Raw genomic sequence first — 13,291 nt, forward strand, 5'->3', positions numbered from 1 at the left:
TCAACATCACTCCTCATCAGGGAAATACAAGTCAAGACCACAATGAGATACCACCTCACACCTGTCAGAATGGCTCACATGAACAACTCAGGCAACAACAGACGTTGGCGAGGCTGCGGAGAGAGAGGATATCTTTTGCATTGCTGGTGGGAATGCAAACTGGTGCAGCCACTCTGGAGAACAGTATGGAGGTTCCTCAAAAAAACTAAGAATAGAACTACCCTACGACCCAGCAATGGCACTGCTAGGCATTTATCCACGGGATACAGGTGTGCTCTTTCGAAGGGACACATGCACCCCCATGTTGATAGCAGCACTATCGACAATAGCCAAAGTATGGAAAGAGCCCAAATGTCCATCGATGGGTGAACGGATAAAGAAGATGTGGTCTATAGATACAACGGAGTATTACTCGGCCATCAAAAAGAATGAAATCTTGCCATCTGCAACTACGTGGATGGAACCGGAGGGTATTATTATGCTAAGTGAAATCAGTCAGTCAGAGAAAGACAAAAATCATATGACTTCACTCATATGAGGACTTTAAGACACAGAACAGATGAACAGACGGGCAGGGAAGCAAAAATAATATAAAACCAGGGAGGGGACAAAACAGAAGAGACTCATAAATATGGAGAACAAACTGAGGGTTCCTGGAGGGGTTGTGGGAGGGGAATGGGCCAACTGGGGAAGGGGCACGAAGGAATCTACCCCTGAAATCATTGTTGCACCAGATGCTAACTAACTTGGATGTAAATTTAAAAAATTAAAAATGTCAAAAAAAAAAAATAAAGAAAGAAGAAAAAAAATTTTCAGAAGTAGACATTAAAAGAAAGAGGGGCGCCCTGAGTCCCCTCCCTCCAAACCCAGGCAGGCTTGTGACCACTTTGACCAAAAGCCTAGGGCTGAACGACTGCATATGATATCAGGGGCTTGGTTGTGGAAGGCCACACAGCCCAACTTCCAGCCAGTTCCTGGCACCCTCGGGGACAGGCCACCAAGTGAGGAATCCAAGTAGCCTAGGGCCACCACGTGCAAGGAAGCCCGGGCCACACAAGCAGGCCACACACGGAGGTGCCCCAGCCCACAGCCCTGGCTGAGCGTCCCCACCCCGGAGCGTCACCTGCCGGCCCCACCAGCCTCCCCGCACCCAGGCCCGCCGTGCTCCCAGATGACCGCAGAGTCTGGGGTCATCTGTTCCCACGTAAGGACCGCAGGTGGGAACCGTGCTGGGCATCTTCCTGACTTCCCCACCTGCAAAATCCCGAGCTACACTAAGCTGGTTCTAAGCGGCTACGTCTTGTACCGATTTGTTAGACGGCAATGGCAGCCAGAACAGCTACGGGGGCCCCGCGTGGGATGACGCTGGAAATGGGGGGACGGTCGCCAGTACGGGCCGCACCGGACCCCGTCGTCCCACCCCCTGGCTGGGGGAATTCTCTCCGGGCTGACTTGCCAAGGCGTGGAGAGAAAGCCAGCCACAGCGCCGACAACCCTCGAGGGTCTCTCCACCTCGCGGGGGCTGCTGCCCCTGGGAGAGAGAGCCCCCGGCAGGGCCCCGGTGGGAGCCGGGGGCCCTGTGTGCAAGTTGCCCACCTCTGGGCCTGCTCTGGGCTTGGCCTTTATTTCATCTGCTGTGGAGCTAGGCCTACCTGCTCCTCTCGGCCTGCCTCCACGTGGAGCCTCCAGCTCCAGGGCATGCTGGAGGATGCCTCCTCCTCCTCCCCTCCTCCCCCTCCCCCTCCTCCCTCTCCTCCTCCTCCCCCCTCCTCCTCCTCCCTCTCCTCCTCCTCCCCCCTCCTCCTCCTCCTCTCCTCCCCCCTCCTCCTCCTCCTCTCCTCCCCCCTCCTCCTCCTCTCCTCCCCCTCCTCCCCCCCCCCTCCTCCTCCTCCTCTTCCCCTAAAAATGCCTTTCAGCTGCCCTCTTGTGCCTGAAATTCCACCCTCAGCTCCCCCCTGGGGCCCAAGGCTCTGTGTGTAAAGAGCGGGGTGTGCAGAGGCCACGGCTACAGAGGCCTTGCGTGGATGGGCTGTGGTAGGTTCATCTCGGGGCCTCAGTGTCCCCTGTCTGTAAGTGAAGACAAGAAGGGGGACAGCCTGGGAGTAAAGGACATTCTGGGGTCAGTCCCACACTCAGCAAACACATGTCAAGCGCCTATTGTGACCCGGGGTGGGGGTGGGGCAGCGGTGGGTATGAGCCACGTGCCCAGGGCTGTGGTCTACAGGAAAGAGCCGCAGGACACAGTCACGGGGCAGGTGTCTATGGAAGCGTGGCCCCCTGCCCCCTGCCCGGAGGGCTCGCCACAAGCCACCCACTGCCCAGGAAGGGGGCAGAGCCTTCCCCCGGAGCAGGCTGGGCTTGAGGAAGAGGTCGTGTCCCTTTCCAAATGAGGCCCAGGGAGGGGAGGCCACTCGAGGTCACAAGGCAGGTGGGCAGCCCGTAGTTCCTGACCTCACGTCCACTCAGGCACCCTCAGGCTCACTGGCCGGTCTCTGGGGCTATTTGGCCTCCCGAGCCCCCCTGGCCTGTCACCTGGGGGTCGGTGCTCAGAAGTCTGAGCTGGCCGGGGGCGCAGCGGAAGCCACGGAGGGTTTGAGAGGGATGGTTTCATCTCCTCTGTGCTGGGACTTGGCACGGAACACTAAGGGACCGTCCCCGGGGTACTGGCGAGGGGACAGTGGGAGAAACCAAGCTGGGGTGAGCCAGCTGCCCCGAGGCCGGGGGCTGGGGGGGTGCTCTCCAGGGATCTGGCCACACCCACAAAGCAGCCTGGGTGACCCAAGGGCAGGACTCGGAGAAAGGCGGAGGTGTCAAAAGGACTCAGAGTCAGAAAGCCGGATGCAGGTGACCCGGAGCTGAGGGAGGGCGTAGGAAGTGGGGGACAGAGTCTCAGAGTGGGAAGATGGAAAGTTCTGGAGTCGGACGGTGGTGATGGCTGCATAGTGGTGTGCACGTGCTCAATGCTCCTGAACTGACCATTTAAAATGGCTGGAACAGTAAATTTTACATGGTGCCTATCTCACCAGAATGTTGTAAAACGTAAAAAGATAAAAATAGGAGAGGTGGTCTCTAAGGGGATCTAGGTGGGCACCGACAATGTCCAGCGTTTTGCCTGACCGCGTCAACAACGGCCCACCTCCTGGACACCCCAACAGCACCGCAACACCCCCTGCCAAGTACCATTAGCACCCCGGGCCGCCGGCAGGCCATCCGCCGACCCCGTCGACGTCTGTCACCGGGTCCGTCGCCCGCCCCTGCCTGGCGGGATCGGCTGCTCCGTGGGCCCCACGCGGGTGGGGATGGGGGCAGGTTCGGCTCCTGCGGGGATCCAGCCGCCTGGAAAGGGCACCGTGTGGAGCTTAATTTGGTTCTTTTTCCTCCTGGAACCGGGTTGTCCCTGGAGACCTAATCCCTTCTGGGGATTTAAAAGCATCCAACTTGCCAAGGAAGAGGCCAGCTCCTGGCCCGGGGCGATGCCAGCTTCCCATTTTAATTGGAGCATTTTTAGCCCTCAGCAGAGGTTCCCAAAGTCCTGAGCATTCCCCGCTGTGCCCACGGGAACAAGGGACATGTGCCCGCTCTGTTCCCTGGGGCTCCCCACCCCCCACCTCCGAGCCCCCACGGCCCCGTTGGCTGCCCCCGTTCACGTGAGGTGCGGGGTGCCCTCAACCCCGGCAGGTGAGTGGCCACAGCTGGTCCCCCGCGAGGGCTGCTGGGCTGGGCAGGCAGGGGCCCCTCCTCGTGCCTGGGGCCCAGCCCTTTACCCCTGAAGTGGTGCCCCCTACCTACTGTACGAAATCTCACATCCCGACCTCCACTGCGTGCCAGTGTGAGGGAGCATCCAATTGGCCCAAGACTGTCCCACGTTTCTCACTAAATGTCCTGTGTCCAGGCAGCCTCTCGGCCCGGCCAGCTGGTCACCTGCCATCACAAGCAGGTGGTAAGTAGAGTGGGTTAAGTGGTGTCCCCCCGCAAAAGACAGGTTCCCCTGGAGCCCTAGGATGCGACCTTATTTGGAAATAATCTCTGTAGATACAGTTAAGGTAAGGATGTCCAGTAAAGACCATCCTGGATGAGGATGGGCCTAAATTCAATGACGAGCGTCCTTATAAGAGACAGAAAAGACACACACAAGGGGCGCGTGTAGGTGGAGGCAGGGACGGGAGTGACGAGGCACCGGAATCTGGAAGGGGCCTGGAGCGCACTCCCCGTCAGAGCCTCCGGAAGGAAGTGTCCCTGCCCCACCTGGATGGCAGACTTGGGGCCCCGCGGGGAGAGGGAACACAGTGCTCTTGGTTTGGGTGGCTCTGCTCTGCCGGCCCTGGCGGACCCCCCCCCCCCCGGACCCCGGGGTGGATGCGGGGAAGGGGCCTCGCTGCCCCTACCCCAGCCCCAGCCCGAAGCCTCCCGAGGGCTAAGCACAGGATCTGTTTTCCATAAACACTCTTTTGAACTGAATTTCATCTTTCTCACCCAAAGAAAGCGTCTGGAAGAGAATGCCCAGACTCTCCTGGTGGAGACTAAAGGGGGAGGAGCCTGTTCTGAGTTTTGTTGAGGGTTTTTCCTTTTTTTTCTGGCATTCTCTGCCCTCCCTGATTTTTCTCTAATGCACATGGAGGCCATGGCTTCTGAGGGTGGGTTCCTGTTTCCCAGGGGGGCTCTGAGAGCAGGGAGTCAGGGCAGGGGAGCAAAGGTGGTGGGGCGGCGGGGGGGGGGTGTTAGCAGCTGCCCTAGGGTGGACAGGATTCAGTGACAGGCTCCCGCCCTGCTCCCGCATGTTGTGCGCTGGGCGCAGGGGACACAGGGTGGGAGGGAGGGGTGCCCCAGGCAGAAAAAACTGGAAGCCTGTGACCCCCAGGCTCTCAGCCCTCCCCGTGGGGCCAGGGAGGGGAGGACATCCTCTATCCTCCTCCTCCTCCTCCAAGGCTCCGGCTTGGGATCTACAAGTTGATCGACACAAGCTGGGGCCTCCCACCCCAGAATGGGGGAGGGGGGGGAGGCCCATGTGGTCCCCAGAGGCCGCAGAGCCCACCAGGCCAGAGGCATCCATGCCGGACAGGTGCAGGGACTCAGCGGCAGCAGCCCCACCCCACCCCCACCCAACCTCGGTCCCTTCGCAGCATCTTTAATTTGCTGGTGTTGAAAATACGCTAATGGAGGCAGCGGGGACTTTGTTTAAAAAAGAGCAGGCCTCAGCGTTTCCGGCAGCGCTGGCAGCATGCCTGGGAGGGGGAGGGGAGAGCGAGGGGCGTGTGGATTCATCTCATTCCTGCGTGGAATCGCTCCCTCCATCGCCCGCCAGAGGCCCAGCCCGCCTCCCCCGTTCCGTCTGACCTAGTAGTCACGTGGCCTGGGTCCTGCGGCCTGGCTGAAGGCCCAAGGGCCCCCTCCCCCTGCCCCTCCGCTCCCCCTCCCCCTCCCCGGAGAGCTGGGCCAGCCACCCGCCCGAAGCTCAGAGTGGGGGACAGCAAAGCCGGCACTGCCCAAGGCTCCTGCCTCCCTGGGCCCCAGTGACCATCGTGTACAACGGGGTTAGGGGGTCACGGACCGCTGAAGCGAGAGGCGGACTTGTCCACAGGCAGGTGGGACGGGGTATGTGTGCCCTGCGTGCGTGTGAGTCCTGGGACGAGGTGGCTTCTGACGCAGAGAAGCTTCCAGGTTTGAGGGGTAGGCAAGGCAAGGGCCAAGCTCCTAAGCGGCCTGCTCCGGCTGGCTGGCCGTGGCCCAGTCCTACAGATGGGGAAGCCAGGTCAGGGACAGCCCGCGCCTGGCCCAAGCGCCCGCCGGGTCGGAGCCCGGGTTCTCGTTGGTCTATTGAGGGGAGAGCTCCTCCTGGGCCCCCCCAAACCAGGCCCGTCGTCCCTGGCCTGCGCCCCACAGGGAAGGCAGGACTGCTGCCCAAGGCTCCTGGCAGAGGTGGCCGTGAGGGCCCCCTGGGGCCTGGTGGGGCTGGGGGTGGTCCCTCCTGGGGTGGCCGGAGGAAGCCCCAGGGGAGGGGCGACAGGCGCCCCCCCACGCGTCCACGCCCCCTCCTCCAGATTCTGTAGGCTCTGCTGACACCTGCTGGCCATCACCATAGCAACCCTGGCGGTGCCTCCCACACCCCCAGCAGGGGTGAAGGGAGAGGGTAGGCCCAGGGCACACGGGGGTGGACGGGGCCCACCGGGATCGGATGCCAATTCTAGGGGCACCTTCCCACTGTTCCCAGAGTGCTGCGCCCCTGCCCTGCCGGGCCTTGTCTCTCCTCCCCACCCCCACCCCTGCGCTCCCGCCCTCTGCTGCCTGCCGCTCCCCAGAGCCCAGCGTCTGCGCCCAGCCCCCAGTCGGCTGAGATCCTCCTCTCCTCGAAGGCTTCAGGGGTCCTGTCTCTGGCACCCTGACCCCTCCAGCCCCACTTGGACTGACAGAAGGCAGGAGGCGGGGGGGGGGGGGGGAGGGGGGGAAGGGGGTGCTCCCACCGCCTGTGCTCCCGGGGGTTTCCCTCCTCCGCACCGCTGGCCTGTTCACCTTCCCCCATCGTCTCCATGGCTGGGCTGGGCCCACCACCCCTCATCTGGGCGGCTGTCACCCCTCACCTGGGCACCTGTCACCCCTCACCTGGGCACCTGTCACCCCTCATCTGGAGTGGCGGCGGCTGGGGATAGACATTGGGCCACCTTCTCTATTGGTCCCTCAGGACGGGGTGGTGGGCCAGAAAGACTAAGACAAAGGGCAGTACTCAGGAGCAGAAGCCTTGGTTTTGCCCCCACGGTGTCCCAGGCTCTTGGGCTGGTCCCCACCTCCAGGGCCTCAGTCTCCCCATCTGTACTTGACAGATTGGGCCCATCTGATCCCGACAACTTGGTGGTGCCTGGGCAGACCCTGGTGGTCGAGGGGAGACCAGCCCTTCCTCTGGTGCACCCCACAGCCCAGTACCCCCGCACCAGTGCCCAGAAATTCCCTGAAAGCCCTGAGCCTTAGCCGGCCCCGAAGGGGAAGCTGGTTCCTCCTCTCTCACGGCACACTGATGACCACTCAGATGGCAGCACTGAGCGCCTCCCGCTGCTCCTGGCCTTCAGGATGCTCCAGGGCATCTTGGCCAAGTCTGACCATAGCCGTGGCCATGTAACCAGAAGCCACATGTCAGGCCGGGAGAGCTCCGTGCACGGGTCAGCAGCCCAACCTAGCCCCCAGGCACCACTTCTCACCTCTTTCTCTGTTGGCCTCTCTTCTTCCTCTCTCCTCCCCTTGTTTTATTTTAAGCTTTTGTTTTTAAGTAATCTCCACACTCAGTGTGGGGCTTGAACTTACGACCCAAAGATCAAGAGGGGCATGCTGTACCAACGGAGCCAGCCCCTGGCCCCTGCTAATCTGTTAATCTGATTTCTCTCTGCTTCTCTGTCTCTCTCTGTCTCTGGCACTCCAGGCAGAGGGCCAGACTGCGCAAAGGCCCTGTGGTTTACCAAGCACAGAGCAATAGAGGACTTGAAGGGAGACAGGCATGGCAGAGAGTAGAGTATACAGAGGCAAGGCCGTGAGATGGGAAAGGGACAGCACTGGATGCTGAGACTCAGAACAGGGTCATCCCCTCTAAGAACACACAGACTTGCAGGTTGACAGAGAACAACTCGGATCAGATCAGTTCAGCTCAGATCCACAATAGTCATCACACATGTATATCAGAAAAGGTTTTAGTGGATGCCGTGTGTTCCGCAAAATCCCATCTGCCCCACCCCCATTCAGTAGTAGCCCCAAAGTTTGGGTAGACCCTGCCGGTCTAGGCAGATGAGGGTGTTCTCATCTCCCAGGTTAGAGATGAGATGATAGAAATTGGCTCAGGGGTAAGAATAAACAAGGCATCATACAGCTCCGCTGGCCAGTAACCATCCTTAACTGAGTCCTTAGAGACACTACCTAGCTGCTGGATCGATCCTGACCTGAAGTCTACCATACCATTCCTTTATTGAAATTTGTATTAATAATAAATAAAAATTATCATAATAATCTTTATCATTAAGTCATTTTGCACTAGGTTTTCTATTCTTTTGTAGTATTGGCTATCAAACACATCCTGGGAATGTGTTCTCCCAGAGACTCAATGTAGCAATGAGGCCACCTCAGAAGCCAGACAGAACAGTTTCCAGATGGCAATAAAGCAAGGAATGCCTCTCCAGTGTCAGGGAGGGTCAGGCTGTAGTTTAAAAAGCAACAGAAGGTCTGGGAAATGTAACCCTTGGAGAGCAAAAGCCTGCAAATGCCTCAAGTGGGTGAGGAGATGGAGTCTAGGCCCCCTTGCTCCCCAGGTCTCCAAGTCATGTCCCAGCGAAATGCCACCCCAGCCACCGCGCCTGGTTGGCCTGTGCCCACAGCCCGTCATCCAATTCTCCCAGCAAGCGTGCCACCAGCTTCCGCAACACCCGAGCCACGCTGGAAAATTGCCCACAAGTTAAAAGAGATTTCTTTCCAGCAGACATCGCTCAGGCGGATCCCAGCCTTATCTTCCCCTTCCAGAATGAGTGTTGTTCATTTCACTTCCTAAAATAAAATAAAAAAACCTAAACCGCAAACTGAAAAACAGGTGGGGCCGTTTCAGGATTTGGCTGGAGCTTGTCAGGGAGCTGATAAGGAGTACCCGGTTGCCGGGCAACTCAGCAGAGAGCTGAAGGGGAGAAGTGCCTGGCGTTTCCGGGGCACCCCTACCGCCCCCCAAAAAGATAGCTGGGCGTGAGCGGGCCCAGAGCTCTGCGAGGCCTCTCTCATTCTAGAGAGGTTTCATCCCTAAGTATTGGGGAGCCCAGAGGGATGGGAAGCAGGAGAGAGGAGGCTCCCTGTGCAGAAACGCTGAAACAATGTATTAAGGAAGCACAAGGTGGGGGTCAGGGTCCAGCACTTTGAAAGCAGTCAGTCCTAGGCAAATGCAAGTCTGACTTAGGAACCCAGATGGGGGGAGCAGGATTTTCCTAGGGCTGCTGATGGACCTCCTGGAGACAAGTCTGCAGAGGGAGGCTATAGGGCTCTGCCTTGGCCTGCCTCTGGTCTGCTAATCCATCAATGATTGGCACAAGGTGTAAAAATCACCTGATGAAATGGACACCTGATCGAAAAAGCCAAGAGAGACAAAAAATAAGATGTATATTTAGTTTTACCACCACCTCCCAAACCACCACCATGAGACCTACAAGGGCGCTCAATGTTGTGGGGGGGGGGGGTGCTTGCAGTTGTGAGCCCGGTGGGCTATGTTACTGAGAAAGCTGGTTGTCACGCCGGGTAGGAGGGGGGAAGTAATGCCTTCCACCTGATGGTTGTGGGGCTGTATTAAATGAGATCACAGAGGGCTTAAAACGGCACCTGACACAGAGCGCGTAACCCATAAATATAACCTACCACTGCTGTACTTATGATACAAGTTACATGCATTTGGTATGATCATAAAAGCGCTCCTAAGATGAAAAAGGCCAAGAGCTGCAGACACAGGGGATGACATCTGCCACCACCATGCCTCCCTCCTCCCCTCTCCGTCCCCTCCCACACGCACCCCTCCTCCCACCCCTCCTGCCGTTCTTAGCTGTTAGTGCAGTAGTGATGTCTCCTGTCATGAAGCCTGTCCTGACTCCTGCGCGGGGAAAACACCACTCCTCTACCCCATAAGGACTTACCTGTCCGTCTCCAGTGGCCTTCATCACCCCCTACCTGGGGATGGTTATGTCTACAGACACGTCCTGCACGAGTCATTTGTGGCTGCACGATAAATTTAGCACCTTCACACAGGAAGCATTTATAGGCGTGTGCTGTTTTGACGGGGGGAGGCATCTAGGAGCCCCCTGACCATGCGGTTCTGACTCAGGCTCTCTCACAAGATCGCAGGGAGCTGTTGGCTGTGGCTTCTGCTCATGAGAAGGGTCAACTAGACCGGAGGCTCCTCTTCTGAGAGGGGTCCCTCATACAGCAAGGAGTCGGCCGGAGGCCTCAGTTTCTCAGTTTCTGCACGGCTGCCTGAGAACCCTCACAATATGGGAGGGAAGCCCAGGCTGTAATGTCTTTTTTGACCTAGCTTCCCCTGCTCCTGCAATATCCTGGTAATGGCACAGGTCGGGCCCATCTGGGAGGGGAGGGGCCCCCAGGGAGGGAATCCCAGGAGGCAGGGATCATCAGGGGCCCTCCTGGAGGCTGGCTGACACAGCATCCTTTTCTTCCCTCTGGAACGTAAGTTCTAGCCCACAATTAATACCTCAACTCCAGGAGCGCCTGGGTGGCTCAGTCAGTTGCACGTCGGACTTTGGCTCAGGTCATGATCACATGGTTCGTGAGTTCAAGCCCCTCGTGTGGCCCTCTGCTGTCAGTGTGGAGCCCGTTTTGGATCCTCTGTCCCCCCTCTCTCTCTGCCCCTCCCCTGCTCATGCTCTCTCAAAAACAAACATTAAAACAAAACCAAAAAATAATCTCAACTCCATACCTACACCTTAACTAAACGTGTTGGCTGAAAACAAAATGTAGGTGGACATACTCAATGGCTGACACTACTTTGTTCGGTCAAAGCCCATCTGGCCTCCTTGGGCCCGTAAGGCGAGGTCACCCAGGCCTGCACGAACCAGGGGGAGGGGAGAGGATGATTCCCTGGGGGAGCAAAGCAACTTGGGGAGTGCGGCAGCCTCAGGAGGAAGGAGGGAGGGACACTGGCGGTGAGGGGCAAGCTCATCAGTGTGGAAGACAGTATGGCAGTTCCTCAAAAATTCAACACGGAGGGGCGCCTGGCTGGCTCAGTCTATGTATAGCATGTGACTCTTGATCTCAGGGCTGTGAGTTCAAGCCCCACGTTGGGTATGGAGCATACTTTAAAAAAAATTCAGGGGGGCGCCTGGTGGCTCAGTCGGTTAGGCGACCAACTTTGGCTCAGGTCATGATCTCACAGTCCATGAGTTCGAGCCCTGTGTTGGGCTCTGTGCTAACAGCAGGGAGCCTACTTTGGATCCTCTGTCTTCTCTCTCTGCTCCTCCCCAGCTTGTGCATTCTCTCTCTCTCTCTCTCTCTCTCTCTCTCAAAAATAAACAAACATTAAAAAAAATTCAGGGGGTGCCTGGGTGGCTCCGTTGGTTAAGCATCCAACTTCAGCTCGGGTCATGATCCCACGGTTCATGACTTCAAGTCCCACATAGGGCTCTGTGCTGTCAGCTCAGAGCCTGGATCCTGCTTCGTATACTGTGTCTCCCTCTCTCTCTGCCCTTTCCCTGCTTGTTCTCTGTCTCTCTCTCTCTCTCTTTCTCTCCAAAATAAATAAACCTGAAAAAAAATTGGGGACACCTAGGTGGCTCAACCTGACGGAGCATCTGACTTTTGATTTCGGATCAGGTCATGATCCCAGGGTCATGGGATCAAGCCCCATGCTGGGCTCCACACTAAGCGTGGAGGCTGCTTAAGATTCTCTCACCTCCCCACACCCACCCCCGCCTCTTTCCCCCACTTGTGTTCACTCTAAAAAAAACAAATAAATAAGAGGGAAAAAACATTCAACATAGAATTACCATATGATCCAGCAAAGAAGATGCCCAGAAGAATTGAAGAAAGGGACTCAAAGAGATACCTGTGCACCCATTTTCATAGCAGCATAAACAGCAATAGTCAAAAGCTGGAAGCAACGTAAGTGTCCAGGGGCAGAAGAATGGATAAACAACATGATACACACACACACACACACACACACACACACACACACACTAGAATATTAGTCAGCCTTTTTTCTTTTTTTTTTTTTTTCCCAACGTTTTTATTTTTATTTTTGGGACAGAGAGACACAGAGCATGAACGGGGGAGGGGCAGAGAGAGAGGGAGACACAGAATCGGAAACAGGCTCCAGGCTCTGAGCCATCAGCCCAGAGCCCGATGCGGGGCTCGAACTCACGGACCGCGAGATCGTGACCTGGCTGAAGTCGGACGCTTAACCGACTGCGCCACCCAGGCGCCCCTCTACTCAGCCTTTAAAAGGGGGGAAATTCGGGCGGCTCCTGGGGGGCTCATTTGGTTGAGTGTCTGACTCTTGATTTCAGCTCAGGTCAAGATCCCAGGGTTGTGGGATTGAGCCCCACATCAGGCTCCAAGCTCAGCATGGAGTCTACTTAGGATGTCTCTCTCACTCCCTCTCTCTCTCTCTCTCTCTCTTTCCCTCCCTGCACCTCTCCCTGGCTCACACCCTCTCACTCTCTAAAATTAAAAAAGGGGGGGGGGTAGGGTAGGAAATCCCAACACCTCCTACGACATGGATGAACCTAGAGGGCGCCATGCAGAGTGAAAGAAGCCAGACGCAGAAGGGCAAATACTGTGTAATTTCACTTGCACGAGGAGGTATCCAGAGGGGTCAAGTGCACAGAGACAGAAGACACAAGGGGGGGGGCGCCAGGCTGGGGAGGAGAGAAAGCACTGGGGAGGGAGCGCTGGATGGGGACCAGCTTCAGGTTGAGAAGATGTCAACGTTCTGGAGATGACGGTGGTGTGGGCTGCACAGCACTGTGAATGTGCTTAAAAAGAATGGATCGCAGGCTGAAATGTAGGCACTGAAACGACACGGTTTCCCGAAGGAAAAATAAGGGGGAGAAGAATCTTGGTGACACTGGGTGTGGGAAAGATTTCTGAAAAGCAACACAAAAAGCACAAATTATAAAAAAAAAAAAAAAAAAAAAACAATCAGCAAATTGAACTTCATCAAAACATTTTTTAAGTTTGCTCTTCAAAAAACGTACCTTGAAAAACCCCAAAAAGGTGGAAGCGAATCTTGATCTTGGGGTTGTGAGTTCGAGCCCCACGTTGGGTGTAGAGATGACTTAAAAAATCAAATCTTAGGGGGCGCTCGGGTGGCTCAGTCGGTTAAGTGTTCGACTTGGGCTCAGGGCATGATCTCACGGTTCACGAGTTCAAGCCCCGCATCGGGCTCTGTGCTGACAGCTCAGAGCCTGCAACCTGCTTCGGATTCTGTGCCTCCCTCTCTCCGCCCCCTCCCCCACTCACGCGCGCACGTGTGCGCTCTCTCTCTCGCTCTTTCTCTCCTCTCTCTCGAAAATAAGTAAAGACGTTAAAAAATTAAAAAAAAAAAAAACCGGGCTGGGCTGGGGGTGGCTCCGTGTGCTCCCCTGGGCTGCCGAGAGCCCCAGGGACTGGACGTGTGGCCCCACGCCCCCCAGGCTTGGTCTAGGCCTTGGTTTTCCCCAGCTCGAAGGGGGGTTGCAGACTTGGCTGGGGAGTCCTTCTGGGGAGACCACACACGTATGGTTCAGCCCCAACCTCACACAATCACGGATGACGCGCCGAGGGCTGGGCCCCGGGA

The 13,291-nt window shown here is 57.2% G+C and overlaps 1 protein-coding gene across 2 annotated transcripts in view; it reads right to left on the bottom strand.

Annotated features, from left to right (window-relative positions):
* FBXL18 (F-box and leucine rich repeat protein 18) overlaps positions 1-13,291 on the bottom strand; it is an 80,162-nt gene that overhangs the window by 14,989 nt on the left and 51,882 nt on the right. The gene's annotated exons all lie outside the window — the stretch shown is intronic.

The sequence above is a fragment of the Leopardus geoffroyi genome, chromosome E3 (assembly GCF_018350155.1).
Source record: "Leopardus geoffroyi isolate Oge1 chromosome E3, O.geoffroyi_Oge1_pat1.0, whole genome shotgun sequence".
In the NCBI taxonomy this organism is placed as follows: domain Eukaryota; kingdom Metazoa; phylum Chordata; class Mammalia; order Carnivora; family Felidae; genus Leopardus; species Leopardus geoffroyi.